The sequence below is a fragment of the Brienomyrus brachyistius genome, chromosome 1 (assembly GCF_023856365.1).
Source record: "Brienomyrus brachyistius isolate T26 chromosome 1, BBRACH_0.4, whole genome shotgun sequence".
NCBI lineage: Eukaryota > Metazoa > Chordata > Actinopteri > Osteoglossiformes > Mormyridae > Brienomyrus > Brienomyrus brachyistius.
Genome location: NC_064533.1, coordinates 27,069,684 through 27,081,452, shown reverse-complemented (window position 1 = coordinate 27,081,452; position 11,769 = coordinate 27,069,684). Strand labels below are relative to the sequence as shown.

The window sequence follows — 11,769 nt, the reverse complement described above, 5'->3', positions numbered from 1 at the left end:
CCCCCCCCTTTCTGATCTACAGTATAATCACATAAGAAATGAGGTTTCTATTTATTTTTGTATAATTTAAAGACCTACAATATCACAGATAAGATTCTATCTTGACTACCAGCAGCTTCAGGGACAGTGAGACAGAGAACAAATTGGTTCAGGGTGCTGTCTTCGGACTTTTTTATTCTGGAGTTCAATAAATGCATTTTAAATGTTTTTGCTCTCTCCCATCTCCCAGGGATTTGGGAGAGAGCAAAAACATAGACCATCTGGGGGTCTCCAAGCACTGGTTTGAAAAACACTGCTATATGTGACATCTCTTTTAATGTCTCAATCTTAACAACAGACAAGAATGAACTCTCCAGGGGATGATTTATAGATAAAGATAAGTAGATGCTGCACCTGCCACAGCCATGGACCTTTCACTGTTGTCCAGAAGTCCTGCACGCTAGCCAAGAGCAACTATGCAATAAGCAAGTTGTCCTTTAAATAACTCAGTGGCGCTTACGGTACATTTGAAACACAAAGGATTCTTAATGACGGGACTTTCACAAAGCCCATCCCCCGGCTTCACACCTTCAACACTCTTTATCACATCCTACCCCAACACTCATCAGCCAACCCTGACAACCCTGCTAATTTACACTGATGGCTTCTCATCCAAAAAAAAAAACAGGAGCTTCAGAAGGTCTCCAAAACACAAATCTCCTAGAAAGTATCAAATCCCAGTTATGATTCCCCTTAAAAAATAACAATAGCAACTGTTCACTACAGGACTATTGCACTTCCAGCTATAATTTTTCATTGTTTCATTGCACTTAAATTTGTGAAAGGTCTACTTAAAGTTATAATATGTATGCAATGCAATGAGACACACTCATATGTTTACTAGGATTAACACTAAGTTAACAAAGAATAACAGTAAGTGAGAGCATCATATAATTTATTTTTACATAGAATCTATCCCAGCATGGCTGGCCCAAAGGACTTAACAAAAAAAAAAATCAAACGGTGGCGTTTACTGCCATCTCACAGTTTTGTGTGCAAATCATTAGTAAATAAGACCCAGAAGACAATGGAGGAAACAAGACTCCATAATTTGATGAGAAATAAACACGGAACTCCTCTGAGCATACTGACAATATACAGGCCAGAAAGTAGTGTGTGTTTTGTACAGTGCCATGCTGTATCAGGCCATCTATGGGTCATCATACCTTTTGTAGATCAGTTCTCTGTTTAGTTTTCTGCAGTCCAGGCCAGTAGTTCTGTCTGTGGTCTTGCTAGATTTATGGTTTATGGTAGTGAAAGCAGCAAGTCTTCAGTCAAAAGTTCAATGCTGAAGGGGTTTCCTTCACATATGCTGTCATTCTGTTAAATAGAATAGGAACATCAATACACCAGTAGCAGTCTGAATTGTCAAAGGCTAGCTCCATGGATCCATGCAGATTGTGCCAAATTCTGACCCTACCATTTTCATGTTGCAGGACAAATTTCAATTTGTCAGACCAGGTGACATTTTTCCAACTTAAACTGTCAACTGTCTTCAACTGTCCAGTTGCCTCAGGTTCCCTGTTCTTAGCTGACAGGAACAGAACCCGATGTGGTCTTCTGCTGGCCATCCACCTCAAGGTTGGGCAAGTTTTACATTCAGAGATGCTTTTCTGTTCATCACTGTATATAAGTTCCACTGTAAATATAATTATAGTTATTTGAATTACTGTAGTTTTCTCATCAGCTCACAGCAGTCTGGTCATAACTACCTCTCCATCAACAAAGCATTTCCACCCACAGAAATGTCATTGTATGTCTTTTGTTTTTTTACACCATTTTGTGAAAACTTTAGAGACTTGTGTGTCTCTAAACAGCAGATTAGGAGATACTCAATTTAGAATTAGGTGATCATTGGTCATTGCTGACACACCACACAGTCCACAACAACAAAATATGTCCTCTACATTTAACCCATATGTGACATCGTGACATAGCAGAGGGCAGCTAATTCAGTGCCTGGGGAGCAGTGCCTTGCTCAGGATACTTCAGCAGGATTCGAACCAGGAATCTTTCAAACATAAGTGCAATTCCCTAACCATTGACCCACCTCTACCCACAAACAACCCATCCAGGCACCATCAACAATGCCTCAATCAAAGTCACAAAGATTACATTAATTTCACATAAATCTTTCCCCCAAGACAAAAAAGAAAGAATAGGCTAATATGTTGCAATTATACTAAATGTTTGTAATTCTTTGGAAAGAAAAATTAAATTGGATGATGACGAGTAGATGAAACTTGTCTAAAATGAGATGAGAGTGAACCAAAAATTGTATATAGGGAAGATTAGTAACAAGCTATGCATTTTTTGCAGTCTCTACACAGGTCAGAGACAACAGGGTGGGTTTGACATACAAAATATTTTATTAGGACACCAAACAAACTGTTAGGATGCTGACTCTTCACTGAAACAGCTGCTGAAAATAAGAATTTTACAAGAAACACAGTAAACCTGAAACAGATAAATTAATAAATTCACAACAGATTTAATAAGAAAACTATCATAAATTAAAAGTGGGGTATTTTTCCTTTCGTCCCAAAAAGTGCCCAAGCCCAGTGTAGGTTCAGCGTAGCCTGAGACCCTTGTAAATTAGTTCAGCGTCATTATCTCCGTGGGATGTAGCTGCACATGGTTAATTGGGGCACTCGTGCACAGAACAGGTTGGGAGAGCAGGAATCACCACCCCCTACTGTTCCTCGGCCCCTCCAAGCATCACACTATGTAAATATACTCTAATTGTCCCAGACTGAGCATGGGGATTCTGCAACAGCCAGACGTCTTTCTGCATTTACACACCAGCATGGGTTTTAATCATTTTCTACCCAATGCCAGTCACATTGATTGCTGTTATATTGATGTACTCAGATTAGATCACCGATTAAACAAACCATAAACTTTATGTTTTGTGCAAGACAGGCTCATGAGCTCAAACACATTTAAAATTGAAATATATCCCAGTCCAATAAATATAATATACTTCCTAATTTTACATTTACTTACATTTTAATTTACCTTTGTAAATTATGCAATGGCATTCACTGAGTACAGTTATACATCTTAAAACATAATGGTAACACCAATACGATGCCAACTACTACTACTGCTACTATGACTAATAATAATAATTTCATATTTTATTAAACTGAATTTTAAATAAAAATTGACTTGGTACGATTTTAATCAACTGACGCAATTGACAGTTAGGAATCAGAACTGTTCGTGATTTACCAGTGGTCTCCATTTCAACATAGGTTAAATGATACAGGCAACAGCATATTAATACAAAAAAAGCTAGTGAGAATTAAGTTCACACACTTGCACATACACTGAATAACCATTTGAATATGTAACCAAAAATACTAAAATAATGCACAAAGCAAAGAAATTGTAAGCTTTTTTAAAAGAATGCCTATACATGCATATGAGAAAAGACAGGTAGCATTTAGTCTAAGCTTTATGGACTGAGCTAAAACATCTTGGAGGAAATAGGGATATCTGCTGAAAACTACACCGCGGGGATCTTTGGGATGTCCTCAGGCTGCAGTGCATAAAGAAAGAGACGGCTAAGGACTTGTTTTCATGCAAAAATACATAAATGTTGATGGGATGCTTTGATCACAAAAGAACACAGGACAAAGGCAGGGTGATCATCTCATAAGTGATTAGTACAAAGAGTGATGATAAAATAGAACAATATGCCTACAGGTATTGGGCTAATTAACAAAGGTACCTAGTGATTGCAATGCAGGGACAATGCTTAGAATTTACATTCTCAAATGTCTTTAAAGATAAAACACTGGATTACACAAAATGAATAATAACAATAATATTTGCAGATTGATCTGGTAAAGCTATTTTTGAGCCTCCTAAGACTAGTAGCCCCACTGCTTCCAGACACATAAGGTTTGTGTTTTCAAATAACAATAAGAACAAATAAATACATTTGTATAATTGCTATTCATGTAATACAAGGGACAATAGGATAAACTGTATAACTTTTCGGTTCCAATTATACATGCATGATACTGATTATGTGGTATCGCTGCATTATGTACACGGAGGCACAAATTAAAATCTCTGACAGATTGCTAATGAGCTGTTGTTGGAAGCGGGAGTGTTCTGTTATCGTTTGTCCATTCACAGTTTTTCCGTCAGCACATCTGCGCGCCACATTGTGGAATGTGGAGCAAGCAAGATGGGACATCTTCCCCATTTACACCCTGTGCCTCACCAGGCCTTGGGGACCATCCATTACTAATTAAACTTTTTAACAACCACTTTGTCAAGAGTGTGCAGCGTGCCACTGAGGCAGTTTACACGGATGGCTGTCTTTCAGAACAGAAAATAGACAAACAGACTCCCCCTGCCAGCAATTAGACCTCTTCTTGTTTAATTCATTATGCAAATGTTAATCGTCATAGACAAATAGAAACTCAAGTCATTCAAAAAAGGACCTGTATGAAAATCTCATTCAGGCTGAAGGATTCGTACAAGTGAAAATGTTACTGAACAAACTGCACATGAAAGTGCGGTTTTCAAACAAACATTCAAGAACAACATAGCCCCTAGTGGATTCTTGCATAACTTTTTTCCTTCCATAGTTCATGCTTTTCTGAAACAATACGACTTCATATTCCCACACTTTGAAATAAGAAAAAAATATACCTATGTAAACTAATTTCAGTCAATACTTTTTATATATTTATGATCCAGAGTAAAACACAAAAACAACTGAAAAAACTTGGGGAAAAAAATGCTAAAAGTATAAGAAACAATACAAGTATTACAATAATATGGTAAAGTTTCAGGTCTGAAAAAAAGCCAATTAAAAAAACAGTGGTTCCTTTTCCATTTTAATTTATGATACGCATATAAGCTGTAGATTCATGTATGTTTGTTTCATATTTTCATTCATTGTTTCTACCCCTAATTAAGCAGAACATCCTATGTTAAGTCAGTGCAGTACCTCAATGTGTGTATGATAAAGAGGATTGCCATCAATGATAATAAGGGCAGTTCCCCCTGGGACTGGAGGGGGAGGTGTCCAACACCCAAAATCATTACGCATGACAAAAAGGACATTGTTTGTGCATGATTGAAGTTCGCACTTTCTGGCTAAGTGGGTAAGCCTAATTACTCAGAGACAATATACTTGGTCCAAACCCAGGACAGATTTGAATCGGACGCTCCTCAACATGAAATCTTATAGAATATATTTTTCTTTTTTTGCATGTACACATCAGTAAGTTAGTTGTCTATTTTTTGTAATGTAATGAGATATTTAAAATATGCAATGATTTTCAACATAGTTCCCAAATTACCCATAGGTGTGCATGTGTGAGTGAACGATGTGCGAGTGTGCCCTATGGTGGCTTGGTGCCCCATCTTGGGCAGTTCCCTGCCTTGCACCCGTAGCCTCCGGGGTAGGTTCTGGGCCCCTGTTATCCTGTATAGGACAGGAGGGTTCAGAAAATGGATGAATGTAAGGATGATATTCAGCACAAGGTTGAAACAAAATAGACGTGTTCTATTTCAATTAACAAGGAGATAGTGTGCTGTATTTAAGTATCTGGCCCTTTTGTAAATTGTCTGCTCACAGAAAGTGCGAAACAAAGCTTTGCATATAATATAAATGATTTTTCCAAGCCAGTAATATTTTGTTAAAAAATATAGCAAAAAGCTTCCTGCTTTCAAGGCACATCAGACTAACAAAATATCATAATTTTCAGTCATTCCTATATATATTTTTTTCAAATATAATGGATATATTGGATGTTGCACATTTACTTATTGTATCTGCATTTACAAAAGATTTTGCACATGGCAGGTTTTTACCACTTTTCCCCGTTTATTTCAAAAACTGCAGAATTTGTCTTCTTGTTCAGCACTGGAAAGTTGAATGAGCAGCCAAAAATGAAAATATAAGTAAAATAAAATAAATGTCCTTTATAACATCGAAAGAGTATGTAACATTGCATGTCCGACATCCAATTAACTGGTTGTGACGATACAGTTCAATTCGAGGCTGTAGATAAAGAACTTGAATCTTGATTCTAATGACTTATAATACAATTGCAGAAGATGCCATAGGCCTACACAGTACATTGATGATTTGCTAATTGAAAATGTGCAGCATTAGTAATAAATGACCACAATAAGGGCAAAACAGTACTACACTCAGTTCTTCCTGTATTTAACACTTAGTTATCTAGAGAACTGTATTTTGTGCATTTGATTTGTATTTTGTCCAATAAAATACATTAAATACAAAAGTCTGTTTATGGGGGGGTGGGCAATTGAAGCCAAATGAACTATTGGAGGTTACTCATCCACAAGTTGGGCCATACCATGGAACAGGGACAGGCCCATCATATGGATCTCGCATCCCCTCACACATTGTACAGCATTAATATTAGTAAAGTAAAAACCTAACAGCCTACTTGTATGACTTCCAACTCCAGGAATAAAACCGTACAATATGAGGAAAACATCAAACTAATCTGTCTGATAGATTCAGACCCCCCAACCCTGTTACCCACTGAGCTACCTTGCCACGCATCAGTATGTGCAGGCGACGAAAGAGGTCTGACAATGATCACTTTGACTTTTCCAAAGAACTATGAGGTACTGAAACAGCTCCAAAATGGCCGGTCTATGCAGTGTAGGATCATTGGTCAGAAAAACTGCTTAGTGTGTCAAAGGAGCAATCTGGAACATGACAGCCAATGCCAGATATCAACAAACTGTACCAACAAAAAGGAATGGTGCTCACAACTCACTACTCAATGTTTTCTTTCAAATCATATTTTAAAAATTTTATATCACCATCAATTTATTTTATTGAATATTGAAATTCTGCTTCCCATTTTTTTTTAGAGTAATGTGAAAAAAGCTTTTCAAAATGTCAAGGCAGCTTTGACTGTGTAAACAATTATTTAATTGCCAGAAAATTATGCTGTCATAGACTTAATACAAAACAATTATGAAAAGACAAATACAAAGTTGAACATAAATTCACAAACGAGCCCATCGAGCTCATTTGGGGGAAAACTCAACTAACAGCTCAGAGTTGTTAAAATCTTATCTAGCTCTGATTTAAAGGAACCCAGGGTTTAATCTTGCACTACACTAACAGGAAGACGATTCCATACTCTAACTACACGCTGTGTAAAGAAGTGTTTTCTCAAATCCAGTGTAAAATGTTCTCCTGCTAATTTCTACCTATAGCCATGAGTCCTAGTATTTAGATTAATATTGAAATAACTATTTGGCTGAACAGCATCCAGACTGTTAGAACCTTACATACCTGGATCATGTCTCTCCTTTGCTCGAGGCTGAACAGATTCAGCTCAGCTAATCTCTCTTCATAAGACATTCATCTAAGATTGGGAATCATTCCTGTAGTCCTACGTTGCACCCTTTCCAAGGCAGCAATGTCCTTAAGGTATGGTGACAAATCCTGCACACAATATTCAAGGTGGGGTCTTACCAAGGAATTGTAAAATCTTAGTATCACCTCCCCTGACTTAAACTCCACACACCTTGAGATGTAACCCAACATCCTACTGGTCTTTTTAATTGCTTCCTCACACTGGTGAGAGTGGGACATGGAAGCATCAACACACAGACCAAGGTCTTTCTCATAATCTGCTACCATTATTTCAGTGGAACCCTTAAAATATCTGTACTTTATATGTCTGCTCCCTGCATGGATTACCTTACATTTACCTACAGTAAATTTCATCTGCTGGGGACCAGCCCAGTTGCTAATTAAATTATGATCTTGTTGTAGCCTCTTTGCTGCTAGTTCAATATCTGCTACACTACCCACCTTGGTGCCTGCAAACTTAACAAGTTTACTGTATGTACTGGTGTCAATATCATTAATGTAAATTAGGAATAATAGTGATCCTAAAATTGAACCTTGCGGTACCCCACTATGAACGCAAGCCCACTGTCACATTGTGCCTCTAATAACTACCCACTGCTTCCTGTCTGTTAACCAGTTTTTGATCCAAGCTTATACAGTTCCTAAAATCCCTGCTACTTTGAGCTTAAGCAGGAGCTGCTTGTGGGGGACAACATCAAAGTCCTTCTGGAAATCTAAGTAGATCACATTGTAGGCCTTTTTGTGATCAGTTTCTCATGTAGCTTCCTCAAAAAACTCAAGTAGATTAAACAGTATCTACCTCTCTTAAATCCACGTTGGCCATCCCTCAGAATGTTATTTGAATCTAGGTAATCTACCGTTTTCACTTGGATTATATCTTTCATTATTTTTCCAGTAATGCTAGTTAAACTGATTGGCCTATAGTTTGATGGATTACATCTATCCCCTTTTTTGAATAAGGGCGTTATATTAACAAATAATAAATATCCCTCATCTCTTGTAAAACTATATGTGAGATGCCATCGGGTCCCTATGATTAATGTACTTTGACCTTAGCTAGACTTTGTAACACATCAGCTTCAGTTATACATATATTAGTCATAGACGACGCTGAAGTTGGTAAGTTACTCATCTTCTCTACAGTGAACACCCGTGAAAAACAAACTCATATACCATGTCAATTTCATTTTCAATTATGAGACCCTTACTATCCTGGGGATTAGTGAGTTCAGCTTTTAGAGCTCTTCTGGAGTTAAAATATTGGAAAAAACTTTTAATATCTTTAGCCTCAAATGCAATCTTCCTTTCGACATTCCTCTTAGAGAGTCTTTGCTTTTCGGACATGAAAATTAACATCAATTTTCACCATGTTATGATCTCTACTGTCAAGTGGTTCTAAAACCTCTAATTTTCTCTAATAATTAGGATAGGACGGGAAAATAAAATCAAGAATGGCTTCTCCCCTGGTAGGGGTTTTAAACAGAGTAAAAAAAACAATCCTGCAGCAATTCCACCTTCTCAAGTTCATTTACAGAAAAGCCAGAGACTGTGTCCCACTGTATCCCAGGTAAATAAAAATCACCCATAACTACCACATCATTTTTATTACTCATAAGCCTGATATGATTGTATAATATTCTGGTTTCCTCTGCAGCTACAATAGGTGCTCTACAATAAACACTGACATGTCATCCATCCATATTATATTCTTCTCCATCATTGTCACTCAACCATGTTTCTGTTATTCCTGTAATGCAGTAACAGTCAGATGAAATAAAAACCTCTAAATCATGAGTTTTGTTTGCAATACTCAACGTTTAAGTACAGATGGCAAAGGGTAGGCCTTTTACTGCGCCCACTTTTAATATTATTTGGGGCTTTCCGTCTCCCCCCACCTCTATTCTTAACTAACCTCGCTGCCCCCTCAGTCCCTAGATTAAACATTCCTCAACTACTCTACACATACACCTCCCCAATACACCGGTTCCCCACTGGTTCAGATGCAATCTGTCCGGCTTAAACAGGTCCCACCTGTTCCAAAAGGTCTTCCAGTGCCCCATAAACCGAAACCCCTCTTTCCTACACCACACTTCCCACACATTTAATCTCTTATTTAGCATGTCTTGCGCATGGCACAGGAAGTATTCCAGAGAATACAGAGCTTTTAAGCATATTTGCTACTTCTACAAACTTATCCTGTAGAACAGCCCTCCTACCCTTGCCCATGTCAATGTTGCCAACATGCACCATGATCACTGGATCCACCCCGGCTGGGCCCAAAAACCTGTGCACACGATCCGGAAGGTCCCGTACCTGGGCACCAGGCAGGCAAGACACCGTACGGGACCCTCTATCATGGGTGCACACATAACTCTCTATGCCTCTAATAACTGAATCCCCAACTACCACAACCTTCCTCTTGACCAAGGGCCCACCTACCTCTCCAGTCTCTTCCGGCTGTTAAAATGGAAGCACTTGAAAGCGGTTTGATTCAGTAACTTCAGAGGATGCTGCCTCTGTAAACTGTGTACGCCCTTTCTTACATCTATGACCTACGGTTACCCAGCTCTCTTGACCTCTCTGCCCTTCGTTCTACCTCCTCCCCGCTTGTGACGTACACACCGTCTCCCTAAAAGGCGTATTAACCATCTCCTCCAACTCTGTGTCTTGTCGGATGAAAGTATATGCTCCTCGAGGTCACGAACCTCGACCATGAGTGAATCCGCTAACTTACAGCCCTCGCAATAAAGTGCCAAGTACAATAAAACACTAAGCTAATACTTACGTTAAAATGGAACTTTTTAAGTTATCCGATAGGGTCAGAGATTTAAAAAAAAAAAAAAAAAAACCTTTAAAAAGAAACTTTTAAAATAACCAAATGAACTATTACTTACCAGAGAATAACTTCCTACTACACCACGTAGGATATAACTAAAATAAATTGTAGTTGCTCTTCGGAGCCGAAAAAACACAAAAAAACTCTCTCACAGCAGGCTACTACCGGAGGGGAAAAAAGTGGAAAATGTCCCTCCCGGCCCCGACTGAAGACCGAGCAAAGCTCAATTGTCCTTTTCCGACGCTAGTTAACGTTTCCGGTGTTACATAATATTACCCGCGGGTGATTGTTGCGAACTTAAGTGGACAGAAAGGTCGCTCACGCGACACTCGCAGCTGCAACTCAATAACTGTCGATAACGCTCGCGCTGCTTTTTTTTTTAACAAGGACAGACAAGTACTCACGCCGACCGAAAAAAAGTAATAAAATATAAATAAAAACAGCCACCTACATAAACTGTACTGGCACACAATCAAATGTACTTCCAAACAATCCCAAATCAACCGCTGCAACACGTACACAACACAAGTGTACACCGCACCTACACCACTCTGTCTCAGTGCAGCAATCCCAGCAGCCTCTAGTCTAGCAATCCCAGTTAGTAGCTAGTAACTAGCAGCTCTAATTGATATTCACATAACAACAATAACCCAAAGTGTCACACACCACCCCAGTAACATTGTTTTTCTTGTTGCCTTTTCTTTATTTTTTAATTGACATTTATTACACCAGCCATTAAAATTATTTTCTTAAGTTTTCCCCCTGGCATACACACCTGAGTAGCAACATGTAGACAATGTACTTTGCACAATAAAGTCAGGCCTTTTGCTGGTTTTATGAGGCATGTACTGTATATTTTTAAACCCAAATGCTGTTCCAGTTGTTGATTTGATAAAAATATGAGCCAATAACAACCTTGTCATATTGTAGGATTTTAATGTATTCTTACAGTGGCTGTGTTGATGAAAAATTTGGTATGAAGATGAAATCCATATACATATTCCGCTAATGTGATGCCGTGTTAAACATCACACTGCTTCTTCCACCATCAGCACAATCAGGCCTTAATTTATCAGCTAACCGTTGATGGAAATGCAGGAATCTCAAACTTGTATCTAACTCTTTTTGTTATTTCGGTGTTAACCTGTGTCAGATTCTGTAACTTTTTTTTTGTTTTGTGGAGGGATAAGCATACAGCAACAATCTTTGTACATGTTGTCAAATACTGTGGAGGTGGAGAGGGCAAACCTGGCAAACTGGCACAGGCAGGATCCCAGTGGGCGTTTGCGGCAGACCTCTGCATCCATGCATGGTGCGGCTACCCACACTTCCCTGGCACGGCATAGGAAGAGCTAGCTTGACATGCCTTTATAAAGGAATTAACACCAGAGCAGCAGCGCCAGCACATCCAATTGCAGGCACCAGCCACACTCACCGAAGCCCTGGTGGAGGTAGGGTCGGCCACAGAAATCTTTTCCCTGCTGGCAACATCGCGCCA

At 38.7% G+C, this 11,769-nt stretch overlaps 1 long non-coding RNA gene across 1 annotated transcript; it reads right to left on the bottom strand.

Moving 5' to 3' along the window:
* Positions 1–1,040: 1,040 nt before the first annotated feature.
* On the bottom strand, positions 1,041–10,557 carry LOC125745158 (uncharacterized). The gene is made up of 4 exons (XR_007398591.1): positions 10,330–10,557; positions 7,352–7,504; positions 1,460–1,678; positions 1,041–1,359 (listed from the first exon to the last, which is right to left on the bottom strand). It is a non-coding gene; the product is annotated as an uncharacterized LOC125745158 (long non-coding RNA).
* Positions 10,558–11,769: the final 1,212 nt, after the last annotated feature.